This window comes from Cynocephalus volans, chromosome 1, assembly GCF_027409185.1.
Source record: "Cynocephalus volans isolate mCynVol1 chromosome 1, mCynVol1.pri, whole genome shotgun sequence".
Lineage (NCBI taxonomy): Eukaryota > Metazoa > Chordata > Mammalia > Dermoptera > Cynocephalidae > Cynocephalus > Cynocephalus volans.
Window position 1 is genome coordinate 5,639,095 of NC_084460.1, and position 14,667 is coordinate 5,653,761.

At 45.9% G+C, this 14,667-nt stretch overlaps 1 protein-coding gene across 1 annotated transcript in view; it reads left to right on the forward strand.

The window, feature by feature from the left end:
• The first annotated feature begins 13,409 nt into the window (after positions 1-13,409).
• The window catches only part of ADIPOR2 (adiponectin receptor 2), a 91,388-nt gene continuing 90,130 nt past the window's right edge, over positions 13,410-14,667 (forward strand). Inside the window, exon 1 of the mRNA XM_063114007.1 lies at positions 13,410-13,570. The gene's annotated coding sequence lies outside the window, so the exon portion shown is untranslated. The remainder of the gene's footprint in view (positions 13,571-14,667) is intronic.

Sequence of the window (14,667 nt, forward strand, 5' to 3'; positions counted from 1 at the left end):
GTTTCTTGGCTTTTTCAGAATCTTCAAGTTTCTTCATGGTTGTGGGAGCATGGATGTCACTGCTGTCCCCTGCCTGACGAAGGAGCCGCAGGAAGTCATTTTGAAACTCAAAAGTGCCATTCAATAGACTTGAAGCACTTTGTTGTGTGGTACTTGTCCCCAAACAGCCGACTCACGTCATTTATCCATTTGTCTGCATACATAAGCGTTATTATCTTCTGAAGACCAACCACAAACACCAGCTGAAACTAGTTGTCCCGTTTATACTTGAGTGTGAGTATCTCAAGGGCGAAGGAATCGTTCCCAACCCCTTCCTGAGATGCGGGTATCAGAGCTGCGGGGTAGTCTGCGGCAGCACGCAACGTCAACGTCAACACGTCGACGTCAAAGCGTCAACGCGTCCAGGGCGGTGCGTGTGTCCCCCACGCTCCGGAGGCTCCAGTGCACCAGGACGCTGGGAGGCAGCCCTGAGGAGGTGGAGCCTGGCGGCAGCAGGAAACACAGGGGCCACCAAGAACTCAGGCCGCCATTGCCGCCTCTATTTTTAAAGTAATGAAAACTTCTGTGTTTCTATACAGCAAAAGAGAGGTTAAATGGAAACAACCCTTTATAACTTGGAAATATTATGTGATTATGGAATTCTTAACAGATTGCTTTTGGCATGCTTTTTATTTTGGCGAAAGACTGGTATCTAAGAATACATAAGGAACTCTCACAACTCAACCCTAAGAAGGGAAACAACCCAATTTTGAAAATGGACAAGAGCAGCAGCAGCGGCGGCGTCATTTCCGCTCAGCCGCAGATCGCACCACGGCGCCGGGATCGTCCAGGCTTCGGCCGTCCGCGGAGATCGCCCGCGGGCGGCGGGAAACTCGGCTGAGCCATGGGGTCCGCGGCGGAGAAAGAAGAGGCAGTTCCAGAAGCTCTTTATTGGTGGCTTGAGCTTCGAAACCACAGAAGAAAGGACAGGAAAGGATCTGATGGATATGGATGTGGAAGTGGATTGGGCATGAATATAATGGGTATGGAGGAGGACCTGGAGGTGGCAGTTTTGGAGGTAGCCCTGGTAATGGAGGAGGAAGAGGAAGATATGGTGGTGGAGGACCTGAATATGGCAACCAGGGTGGGGGCTACTGAGGTGGTTATGACAACTGTGGAGGAGGAAATAATGGAAGTGGAAATTATAATGATTTGAAAATTATAATCAGCAACCTTCTAACTATGGTCCAATGAAAAGTGGAAACTTTGGCGGTAGCGGGAACATGGGGGATCATATCGTGGAGGAAACTGTGGTCTTGGAAGCAGTGAAGGAAGTGGGGGTTATGCTGGGAGGAGTCAATATTGAGCTTCTTCCTACTTGCCCTGGGCTTCACTGTGTAAGGAGGAGAGGATGAGAGCCAGAAACTCTTGTCTCAGTCATGCGTAAATATGCAGTGATCTGGCAGCAGACACCAGAGCAGATGCAGAGAGCCGTTTTGTGAATGGATTGGATCATTTAATAACATTACCTTACTGTGGAGGAAGGATTGTAAAAAAAAAAAAAAAGAAAGAAAGAAAGAAGCCTTGGAGATGGTTTCTTAGCTCTCTAATTGTTGTTTCTTTGTAGAAGCATTCCTTCTTCGATAATTTTAAATCTGTAGGTTTCAGGTGACGTGTGAAACCTTTTTAAAGATTTTTCTCAAAATTTTGAAAAGGTATTAGCCAGGATCATGGTGTAATAAGACATAACGTTTTTCCTTTAAAAAATTTAACTGCATGGGTAGAGTTAGGAAGCTGTCTTACATTCATGATTTAATAAAATAATTCTGAAGGAAAAAATGGATGAAAGATTTGAACAGAGACATCACAGAAGAAAATATAAGAATAGCCAATAAGCACATGAAAAAGTCTTAACATCATTAATAATCAGGGAAAAGCAAATTAAAAACACAGTGAGATAACGTGAACATACCCACTAGAATAACCAGGTGTTGTTGAGGATGTGGAATAACTGGAAATCTCATAGAGTGCTGGTGAGAACGTAAAATGGTACAACCATGTTGGGAAACAAGTTGGCAATTTCTCATAAAGTTAAACATAAACTTATTATATGACCAGCTGTTTCATCCCTAAGTATTTACCCAAAAGATATGAAAATACGTGTTCTCTTAAAGATTTGTACATGATTTTAAAAAAAATTGTACATGAATGTTCGTAGCAGCTTAATTCATAATAATCAAGAACCAGAAATTACCCAAACATTCATCAGTGATAAACTGTGGTATACTCATGGAATGGTATACTACTTAGCAATAGAAAGTAACAGACTGCTAATAAATGCAATAACATGAATGAAACTCAAAAGCATTATACCGAGTGAAAAAAGCCAGACACAAAAGAGTACGTATTGCAAAATTCTATTGATTTGAAATCCAAGAAGAGGCAAAGCTAACCTATAGTGACAGAAAGAATATCATTGGTTGCCTAAATTCAGGCTTGGGAGAGGGGCTAGACTCCAGAATGGAATGGGGAATTAGAGGGGGGAGGGGGGTTGGAAATGTTCTATATTTTGATTGAGGTAATGCTTCCATGGATGTATACATTTGTCAAAACTCATTTGAACTGTGTGTACACTTAAAAAATGAGTGGATTTTATTGTATGCAAAGTATACCTCAATAGAGCTTATTTTTATAAACTACTAAAAAAGTTCAGAAAAGCCTCTCATTAACTATGTAGACACCACTCAGGATTAATATATATAAAACATTTTGTTTTCACTTTCTCTCTTTTCATATAGAAGAAATGAAATACTAAGATAAATCTGACATCTCCTTAGTTCTCAGATCTTTCTACACCTCCCCACAGGTACATACATTCATAAAGTTGTGTGTATCCTTTCTGTCCATTTAAAACATGCATTCACAGGCATTGTCATTTTATCGATGATATGAAAGCTTAACAAGAGCTAATGCACAGGCCATGGTTAAACAATGAGTCAGTTAGCAACACAGTCAGTAATTATGTTCTCAATCCTATGCTCATTCCCCAGGGCTATGTTACCTAACCTGTGTTTGAGGAGCTGCTAATGTAATTTATGCAATTACGGGAGTGTTTATACTGCTTATACTGCTCTTTATCCTCAGTTTTAAAAATGCCTACAACTTGGCACACGTGGAAACTTAGTGTGTTATGATGTTTCTTTAAGTGTTTAAAATGCAGTGCTTGTAAACTTTTAAATCCAAGATTAATGTGGTTTTAAACAATATAGCTATTTAATATCAGTGATTTAATTGCAATTAAGACAATACAACATTTATGTATTTTCCTCTAATTTTGCCATATAGATTACTATTTTCAAAGCAGCTAACCCCACTGAATCCCAATTAGATGGCTGGATTTGACTGTTTTACACATATGACAGTGGTTCAAAAAGTTCATGGAAAGATTTGTATTATCTTTTAATTCTATTTTTCCATATGCTTTTTGAAGTATCCTCATATATCAGACAATCAGAGACTGATTTGATATTCCTTGCCTTTTCCTTTGGTTTATTGTTTTTATGACCCATCATCCATATTGTCCGGATTCCCCCCTCAGTTCTAATGTTTATATTTAAAAGCTGTTGGATAATGAGGGAAAAATGAAGAGTTTGGGCTGGTTTTAAGTATTTTGAATAATGAAGCTGTTAATTTCCCTTTGTAATTTTTTTTTTTAACTCACAGACACAGGTCTTTCAAAGAAGACTATAATTTTGGTTTTCACTAGCAGAATAATTTACCTATTTTCCTTCTTAAAAATAGCAATTGTGGTGATTAGGAAGTGACAAGCCCTAAAAAAAATATAAAAAATATAAAACACAAAATAATTTCTCTTTTCCTTACAGGAGAAGCAACAACAACCAGTTTGCAAAGTTAAGTTTAAATTCACAATACAGTCCAGAGTATTTTTTTTTCCCTTTAGTATTTGAAAGCTGCACCTTCATTTGCTTGCAGCTTTGGATACATCTTCAATTCTCATTGGCTATTGCCTTGCATATCACAATGGAGGTTAAGTCTGTCCCCAAGAGCAAGTCCAGTGTCATCATGTCAGCAACATATTGTAGTGTGACAATAGTGAAGCCACAACTGGATTACGAATGTTACTCACCTAGTGATGTATCTTTCTTGTCAATAACATCTGATAATTGCTGAGATAAGAGTAGCTGTGCAACAGGGCACTGTTGGGTCAGTGGTGGCGAGAGTGGGGATAGGGTGGAAGTGAGTCTTTTCTTGTTGCTCCAGAAAATGATGGATTCCAACCTCCCGTGGAGCTGTGTGACACTGTAGGAATGGAGAGAACAGAGATTCTCAAGACCCACAGCTGATACTGGAGGATACTTAATTTTACTGAATTCTCTCCTTGGTTTGTGGACAGCTAATCAGAAGAAAATATATCAAGATTAATAACTGAAGTTCAATCAGGGAGGGAGGCCTGAAAAATCTGCTTTGGAATTTTTTTTGTTTGTTTGTTTTTGTCTTTTTTGTGACCAGCCACACGGCGCTCAGCCAGTGAGCGCACTGGCCATCCCTATATAGGATCCGAACCTGTGGTGGGAGCACTGCTGCGCTCCCAGCACTGCACTCTCCCGAGTGCGCCACGGGATCGGCCCTGCTTTGGAATATTTAATAGTGACATTTAAGTAAGGGATGAGGTGAAGGTAGCTAGCCATGGACGTGGGGCTCAGGGAATGTCTCTCAGGTCAGAGACAGTGGCAGGATTCTCATTAGCTGAGAACGTACGAGCATTTGAAGAAATGACGTGGTTTGTTTCATTATTATGTGAGCATCAGGAATTGGTAGTAGTGGTCTGGGAATGGGATCAAGATGACAGAGAACAAGGTGTAAAATCTTGGTGGGAAAATAAGGCTCTCTTAGGCCTGTTTCAGCACACAGTGAACTACTCCAGAGGTAGCTTCTTAGAGTGAAGCCCTTTGTTTCATCAAAGCAAAATCGTTAAGAGAAAGGGATATGGGAAAGTTTGAGATCTTTGAAGAATCTCATTTTTTCTATTATCTTTTTTCTGTAGCTCTGTCACCTTTAACAGACCCCTTAGTAAGCCCGGGAATCTTGTTCCCATCTTTGCCCTATGTGAGTTGGTATAACGTATCAAATTTGCAATCCAAAATGACCTGTATTCTGTTTCTCATGTGCTATGGAAGTGTACACTTGTCATCCTTGATTTCAATCTCAAAAGATTTCAGTCTTTACCTGGAAACCTAGAAGTCATTATTGCTGTCTTTCACAAATTACGTAAACTTAAAAAAAGATAATTTATATTTTCAATGTAAACTACCCCTTGAAGGGAACTGGTTCTTTTAAGTTTAGTTCCTATATTTTTATTTATGCTAATTTTACCTCTTTCAAGCTTAAATGAGGGGGGGCTTAGTTCTGTGTTAAGGTCATCTTATTCATTTTCTTTGTGATTTTAGTAACTTTAATCATTTCTGAAAACATACATTTCCAGGCTGAAGAGCTGTCTATATTCCGCTCCCCACCCCCACCCCCCCATATTTCAGACTCTAGCTCCTTTGATAAGAGACCTGTGAAGCTTTTTCCAGCGCCCTTTGTCTTCTCTTGCTGTGGTCCAATGGGAAGGACAATAAGCCGTGGGCATAGGCTCTCCCTTAAGTTTATGGACTTTCTGAAAGAAAGTGAGCTGAGATGCTGGGTACCATTCAAGCTTTATTAAAGAAAGAAATCTGCTGGGCTGGACTCAAAATGGAGGACAGCCCAGGGTTGCCCTGAAAATGGGTGACAGCCCCAACAATGGGTTTGCAAGAGTTTATATTAGCTTTGGGGCGTGAAATGTACCGGGGGAGGGACCAGTAGGTTGATGTAACTGGGTGGAGAACTGCGCCAGATGCAGAAGCTGGAAAGTTGTTTCTAAGTCAGGAGGCTTCTTGTAAAGGGTAGTGGGGAGGGGCTTGGTGCTGGAGTGGAGGACAAGGCCGGCAGCTATTTCGTGCTGGTGCTTATTGTGTGCACAATGGCACTGGCCATGTCCAAAATCCATCATTCCTGCCTTTTAAGTATAAGAAGGGAAAAGGGGCAAAGGTCTCATTCTTCTGAAACTACTTCCTGCTGGAGATGGGCAAAGATATGAAAAAATAAAAGATTTATGTTGGCAGGCAAAACAATTAGGTGGTGGGGTATTGGTTTCATGTGGGGATGCTGTATTCCTCTGGGGAAGGGTTGCTGTTTCTGAGGGGCTGATATCTTTCTTGCAGGAACAATTTGGTGACCTTTTGGTTGGTGAAAGCCTGCATATGTTCCTGCAAGAATTTAGAGAAATACCAAAAGAGACAGGGACCAAAAAGTAGGATGAGTCCCAGCACAGTTAGGGGTCCTAGCAGGGGCATAAGCCAGGGTATCCAAGGGTTCAGTGAAATGGTTTAAGTTGTTTGGGATCACCCCAGACTCATTTACATAATAACAGCATTCCTCCCCCAAGAAGAGGCAGGTGCCTTCCTTCTCAGCTGTAAGGAAGTCAAGGGCCCAATGGTTCTGTAAAGCAACTGTCGACTGTCACAAGTGAGGTGACCTGTCACTGGAGGGATGAGATGCTATCTATGCTTAGTTCTTCTGAGAGTTTTCGGTAGAATTGAGAGGCAGTAGCAGGGCCTGCTATGCCAGTTCCAGTTGCAGGAAGGATCCCTACCCCAATTAAAAAGGTACAATTAGTGCCCTATGGGAGCAGGGCGTACTTCCTGAGACAGGGAGCCGAAGTTAGTCCCAGTCCCATCTCCATCTCTCCATCTGTCTGGAGGGTGATGTCAGGGACAAGTTAAAAGAATATGCAAGAAATCGCGTTAGAGGGGGCAGGCAACAGGATAATGTAGTTTTACCAAGGAAATATATTCCATTTTTAGGGCATGGGTGAGGAGGGGGTAAGTGAGTGGTAGCGTTTGGTGTTAGTGAGGCAGAGTGTGGGCAGGCCCCGCATAACGCTGACAGTCCCCTCTGGGGTGAGACTAGAGGAAAGTGAAGAGATGTTTGTGGAAACATTGCAGGCTGCATCAGCAGGGAGGGAGGTCACGACAAAAAGTTTCTCATGAAGTGGGAGACAGATGAGTCACTCGGGAACCAGTCTGATTCGCTGAGGACTGCATCGTCCCTGTGGACCTGGAACCTCCATGTTCCAGGTAAGGGGGAGCATTGAGATAGGAGGAAAAACACGGGAAGGATGCAAAGGGTTAGGGAGCCAAAAGAATTTAAAGGGCACATTGCCACAATGAAATTGCTAAGAAGCATCCTACTGATAGGAGGTAAAGACGTGCCAAGAGAAATCTTCCTATAATGTTACAATCTTTTGGGAAGCACTGGCCATTTCTGTAGCAAGTACCAGAGCAGACAGTATAATAGTAGCTCTTGTGTGAAGGACGTGGAGCGGGCCTGCAGGAGTGAGAGGATAATCACCGGGGGAAAGATCATCCTTCTTTTGGGATTGAGGGAAGAGCGAAGGTCCTGGAGATTTTCAGTTTTGTGGGTCCTAAAATGGACGAAGTGTGAGATGTTGGGTTGGGGTTTGAGTAGAGGGACTCTGGCTTGGTGTTAACAGATTCTTTGGGTAAAGTCTCAGGTGCTAGTTTTACCCAGGATAAGTGATACCAAGGGGCCTTAGTACTTTTACTGCCATGGGGGGTGGTGAGAAGTACAGTATAAGGCCTTTCCCAACATGGTGAGAGAGGCTTTGGGATTCGGGTTTAAATATACGCTTGCTGTCCTGGGCCCAGTTTAAAGTCTGAGAGGGTGGTGGGGAAAGGATGAGGTAATAGAAGGTTGGCCTGTCCCTAATGAGTGAAAGAGTAGGGGGATACTGCCCTAAAGGTGATGAGCTAGAAGGGAAAGGTGTGAGAGTGAAGGGCCTACCGTACGTAAGTTCGAGGGGTGCTGGGGCCTGTGTGCTTGTGAGGGGCAGCCCATAGGCGAGTGAGTGACTGGCGGGGAGGCCAAAACGAGGGATGACTTCTGAGGTGAGAGCATGCGTTACTGCTGTAGCATCCTCTGAAGTGCAGGGAAAAGCCTCAACCCAACCTGAAAAGGTATCTACTAAGGTTAGAAGATAGCGTGTCCTTTTGCAGGGAGAGTAATATAAGGGCTGAAGAAGGCTTAGTAGGGGTTCATAGCCTATATGAACTGAATTATGGAAATCTAAAAGGATTTGCTCAGATTGTGTGGTAGGGAGGACATAGTGACCGGAGAGAGTATACCAGTTGTCCTTTCTCTGTGCTCCCAACCATTGGAGGTGTTGTATTTCTTGGGGTGTGTATTGGGATAAGGGCGTAGGGGCCATGAGAAGGACCTGAGCAGGAGAGGAAGAGTGGGGGCCTGGTGATTGAGCAGCCTGTTCTGTGGTTAGATCTGCCAGTTTGTTTCCCTGGGCTATGGGGTCTTTGGAGGTTTGGTGTCCTCTGCAGTGTATAACCCCAACCTCCTTTGGGAGTTGTGCAGCCTCAATAGCTTTTGTTAGATATACTGTGGCATAACCGGGCACGGAGGTGGCACTCCCATCTATGAACTGCGTAATGGGATGCGGGGAGATGTGTGGAAAGGGATTGAGAAAGAGATCTAAACACATGCAATTGTGTTCTAAGGGTCATGGGTGTTTGGGGATGAGAGTGGCTGGATTTTAAGGGAGGGCAAGGTTTAAAGGAGTTTTCAATGAAAGTAGGGTGAATAAGCTGTAGGTGGGAAAGGGAGAGAATTGACTTGGGCTTATGGCTGAGAAGTTCTTGACTGTTTGTTGTTTAAAAGTTAGTTTAGAGCTTTCTTATGCTAAAAGGGCAGCTGCCACCAAGGCCCATAAACAGGCCCATTCTCAAGCTGTGGCGTCTAATTGTTTAGAGAGGTTTGTAACCGGGGAGAAAATATCTCCTGCCTTTTGTCCCAAAACCCCAACTGCCAATCCTTGGGTTTCCATGAGAAATAGGATAAAAGGATGAAATAGGTTTGGGAGAGATTGAGCTGGGGCTGCAAGGAGAGCAGGTTTTAATCACTGGAAGGGAGAATGAATGAGCTTTGTGGGATCTAAGGGAATGGCAGGACCCCCTTTGGCTGCTCCATAAAGTGGCTTTGCTAGCACGCCAAAGTTAGGAATCCATAGGCAAAGATACCCTGCAAGCCCCAAGAAAGAAAGGATTTCACCCTTTGTGGTAGGAGTAGGGAGTTCAGAAATTAGACTCTTGAACTGAAGGAGAAGAAATTTGGGCCTTGCTGGGGGACACTCGATATCCCCTGGAGGCCAGGAAATTAAGGAGAGCGACAGTGTGGCCTGTGAATCCTCATAGGAGGGGCTACAAAGGAGGAGGTCATCCACATATTGTATTTAAGTGCTAGAGATTGGGGGGGAAGTTCAGATAAGTCTTGAGCTAAGGCTTGGCTTGAAAAGTGGGGGCTATCCCGAAACCCCTGAGGTAGTGCTGTCCAAGTAAGTTGTTGGGAATGGCACGTGTCAGGATTAGTCCTGTACTAAATGGTATGAGCCATTAGGCTTTATAACTGGAAGGATGGGTGTATTGAAAAGCAAGTGGGTAGGCCCTGAGAGATGAGAAGAAAAGAGTTTGTGTATGTTGGGTTTTAAGCCTATTAGGTGTTTGTTAGTGATGAAGTACTGTGGGACATTAGGGAACAAAGAGGCGTTCTGCAATTTAACAAGGATAGGGGATTGGTGCATAGCAGTAGAGGGAGAAGAAGCTTCCCATACTGTGGGATTAACCTTGTCTGAGGGGGAGGGGAAGGTGGAATCCCCAGGGGCCAGGTCTGGGTGTGGCCTGTAACAGGAGTATTGTAGCTGGAGTTAAAGTGTTTAGGGTAAGAATAGCTTTGAATTTGAAAAGGATGTCCCATCCCAGTAAGGGGGCTGGTCATTGAGGCATTATTAAAAATTTGTGTGTGAATTGGGTGTGTTGTAAGGTGTAGGAAAGGGGTTGAGTGATCTGTGGGCAGTATTCTGATCCTGTGACCCCTACTATTGTGACCCCTACTATTGTGATAGAGGATGGGGTTGTTGGTCCTGCATATTCAGGAAGGGTAGAGTAAATGGCCCCTGTATTGATGACAAAAGAGATCAGCTTACCTGATATGAGGCAAGTTACTGTGGGCTCATGCTTGGTGATCTCCGTGGGGGCCTCAGGCCCTGGGCATCATCAGTCCTCCTCCTGGGCAAAGCCTAGAAGCTCCAGTAGAGATGGCCGTGAAGCCAAAGGCTGTAGGTTGGGGACTGGGCAACTCTCTGTCTGGCGAGTGACACAGTTAATCCCCCAATGACCTGGACGTTTGCAGTGAGGACAGGTTATGACAGGCCCACGCCAAGTGGCCCGGTTGACCACATTTGAAGCAGTTCCCGGGTGGCTTGCCTCTTAAGGCAGCCAGCTTTGGAGTATGTGAGCCTCAGATGGCATTAGCCAGGAGCTGGTATTTGGCCTGATCTCTTTTATAGTTTTTTGAATATCAGGGGCTGATTTGGTAATGAAATGAGAGTGTAAGAGGGCCATGCCTGCAGGGGAGTTTGGATCTATACATGTGTATTTGTGTAAAGCCTCAGAGAGAGAGAGGTTAGGAACTCGCTGGGATTTTCAGTGGATCTCTGTGTGATTTCTCTAAGCTTGTCATAATTGACTGACTTGTGAGTAGTCTCTTGGAGGTTGTGAAGTAGGTGTGTCATCATGTTATCCCAGAGATCTTGATCCCCGTGGCCAGCCTGGTAGTTCCAATTTGGGTCTGTGCAAGGAACAGCAATGGCTCCCACAGGCCGCCTATTATTTTGAGCATGTTCCTGAGTCACCATCCAGACCTGCTCCCTGTACATGGACTCATACAATTCCTTCCATCCCAGCCACTTCACAGAAGGGTTATAAAAAGCTGGAGCTGAGGTGGGGCTGTTACCTGATGAAGGGGGAGAAGGAGAGGGGTTGAGTGGCTGAGGACAAAAATCTCGAGGCCAGGTAGAGGGAAGAGAGAGAAATGTGGAGGGCTGATGGATCAGAGGAGTGATCTGAGTCCAGAAGGGGAGGTCAAGCATGAGCTGGGAGAATTTGAGACACAGGACAGTTTTAACAGAGAGAAGAATGCGTTCAGAGATAGAAGAAGGCCTGAACAAGGAATCTCTATAGCTTTTGCCGTTTCAGTGAGTGTCTAAATCGAGTGCCATCTTGTGGCCAGTGGGATACATTGTAATGAGGCGTTTGAGTTTTAATATCTCCCTGGAGGCTGAGAAATTGGCCAAGAGATGGCCCAGAGGCGTAGAGCGCAGAGTACAGTAGAAAATGAGACATTTAGGTTTAATGGCTCCCTGGAGGCCAAGAAATTTGCCAGGAGACAGCCCAAGGGTGTAGAGCATGGAGGTTTGGATTGTGAGGATCCTGTGTAGAGGGTGAGAAAGGGCAGTCAGTCCTGGTAGAAGTGTGCCAACAAAGAGCATCCTCTCTGCTGTCCACCTTCTTTTTGAGAAAATAGTCACCGACTGGCTAGAGGAGCATCCTCCAATATCTGGGGGGCATGAGAAGAGTTTCCTCCGCCAGGTTCCTGGGCTTCGTAGAGACTGGAGTTGTACAGAGTAGTTGAGGGAACTTGTGGAAGTAGGCAGGACAGATCCACTGACTCACCCTGAATTGAGGCCACTGTTGGATGCATTGGTCTGAAACAGCAAAAGGAGAGAGTCCTGGAGGCATCTGGTTTTGGCAGGTCTGGGAAGGGCGGCCGGGAGCCAATCAACCCAACTGGGGGGATCATCCGAAGGTCCTGCCAAGACCCTTCCCAGGTTTTGGAACCATAATAAAATAAAGTGAGCCAAGATGCCAGGTACCGTCCAAACTTTATTAAAGAAAGAAATCTGCTGGGCTGTACTCAAAATGGAGGACAGCCTGGGGCTGCCCTGAAAATGGGGGACAGCCCCCACAATTGGTTTGCTAGAGTTTATATTAGTTTGGGGCGTGAAATGTACGGTGGTGGGGGTGGGGGTGGGGGTGGGGGTGGGGGTGGAGGGACCGTTAGGTTGATGTAACTGGGTGGAGAACTGCTCCAATGCAGAAGCCGGAAACTTGTTTCTAAGTCAAGAGGCTTCTAGTAAAGGGAAGAGGGGAGGGGCTTGGTGCTGGAGTGGAAGAAGAGGCCTGGCAGCTAGTTCCTGCTGCTGTTTATTGTGTGCACAATGGCGCCGGCCACGTCCAAAATCTATCACTTTCTTTAGTCAATAATGAGAGTTTTGGGCTGACCCCATGGCGCACTCGGGAGAGTGTGGCGCTGGGAGCGCAGCAGTGCTCCCGCTGCAGGTTCGGATCCTATATAAGGATGGCCAGTGCGCTCACTGGCTGAGCGCGGTGCGGCCGGTCACAAAAATGACAAAAAAAAAAAAAAAAAAAAAAAAAGTTTTGAGTGGGCATTTAGCCCCTTAAGAGTGTCATAAATTCCCCCTCCTACTGAATGTGAAGACACCGTTTTTCTATGCAGATCAACTGCTATACTTCCTTTTCTATAGAGTATGTAATCAAACCTGTTTTTGGTTTCTAAGAAGTTAGAGCTCAATTTAAAGTTCACTTGCAGAAAATCGCTCGTTCTGGGTAAACGGACAGTTATTTAATGCTTATGCAGTTTCTTATCTATCATTGCGTTAAAATCATTTTAAAAGTCGCTCTGAATTATACGAATTTTAAGAGTGAGTGGGGCTTTTTAAAATTATTTTTTAATTTTTTTCTTTTCCGTGACCGGTAAGGGGATTGCAACCCTCGGCTCGGCATCGTCCGCACCGCGCTCAGCCAGTGAGCGCACCGGCCATCCCTATACAGGATCCGAACCCGCGGCCTCGGCGCTATGAGCACCGCACTCTCCCGAGTGAGCCACGGGGACGGCCCCTGAATTATTTTTTTTAAGTAGCAGGGCATAAGTCATAATATGTTAATAAGGTAATAAAAGGCAAACGCTAGTGATTGGGACAAAAGTTGGCTAATGCTTTCGGATTCATTTCCGAAACCTTACAGACGACGCCTAGCATTATATTGCTGTTGACAGACATACACGCCCCAGTTTAAATCCCTACATTTCGGTTTCCGCCCAAGGTGTGTAGCCTGCATCCACAGAGAGTGATCCGCGAGCCGGAGCGCCCCCTCCTCAGCTTCTCTTTTCGGTAGCACGAAAAAACCAAGAGCAGTTGTGTGAACGCCGACGGAGTGCTCTTTCCTCGGTCCTTTGACCCCCAGAGTAGTTTTCGTTGAGTTCCCGGCCAAACCACAACTCCCAAGATGCATCAGGTTCTAGAGGCGGTCGGAAGTGCAGCTTCCGGTTTGGACCAGTGCGGCTGCGCACGGAATGTGGTTTTATTGGCTCAAACCGCCTCGTGTGATGCGCGTCACGGCGACGTGCGGTCGCGGGGGCGGGGAGACGCAGCGGCGGCGCGAGCCCGATTCCAGACGCAGTATCGCGGCGGCGGCAGCGGCGGTGGTGGCGGCAGCTCCGGAGTGTTGGGCCCCCTCCCTCCTCCGTTTCCCCCCTCTTTCCCCTCCCCTCAGCGTGGTTCCCGAGGAGTCCGAGACGTGCGGCGAGGCGGCGACAAGTTCCGGTGAGGGTCTTCAGGGTGTGAGCGCCGTCTCCCGGGAGCTGAGGGAGAGCCCGCGGTAGGGAGGAGGGGAGGGCTGAGGGGGCGATGTGCCCGGAGCGGGCCGGAGTGCGCGCGCTCGTCACAGCCCCCTACTTGGCCGTCTAACTCTGACCTGCTGCCCGGCCCAGTGTGCGGCGCCCCGAGGGGCGGCCGTGAGGGGCCTGGCTCCGCTCTCCTGCAGCCGCTGTCACCGGAGCTCGGCGCCCACCACCCCCTTCGCCCCTCCTGGCGGAGGGTCACGACCCCCGGCCCTTTCAGCCCTCTTCACCTTTGGGTGCAGTTGCCCGTCCTAGCTGCCCACGGGAGCATCTGCCCGCCGTTTCTTCGTTTCCGTCTCTCATCACTTCAGGAGCTCCTCTGGCGGCAGGCTTCGGGTGGGTTCTGCTGCGCACTACTTCTGCAGTGACTGGGGTAGAAAGATTTTCCTCACCTTTTCTGAGGCGGCGCTTCAGGCACCCTATTCTGGGACAGTCCTTGGGGTCCTGTTCTTCCAAGCACAGTTTGGCTTTTCGTCTGTCACTGTTAACTTCTTTTGAGATTGCTGATAACAGCGTAAGGAATCAGTTTTGGGGGAGTGAGACAGTTGGACTGGATGGAAACTGATAGATACTTTTTTCCTCCTCCTGGCTTTTGACCTTGGTTGAATTCCTTCAACCCAGCACTTTATTTTGGGGGGTGAGTTTATAAAGCTGTCAGTTCTAAAGTTTGAAGTGTCTTCTTACCAGAACCACCTTTATGTCTCCTCTCACCACTCTCTGACTCTTCTTACACTGTTTGAAGGTAATTCCTAGATGTTTTCAGTCTGTCTTACAAGTCTGTTGTCAGAGCACTGATTGTGATGATCTGTAACAAATGATTATTAGTAGTTGAGATTTCCACACTTGGTGGCAGCTGCTTGGTGATGAATTATGAAATTTTAAAAAAATTAAATTAATTTTAAGTGTGAAAGTCGTTATTTCTTTTAGCTTCTATTTGTAATTGCCTACCAATCAATATATGTTCCCATCTAGACTTTGGGCTACTTAGTACAGATTTCGTCTTTTTACTAGGCGCTAAGG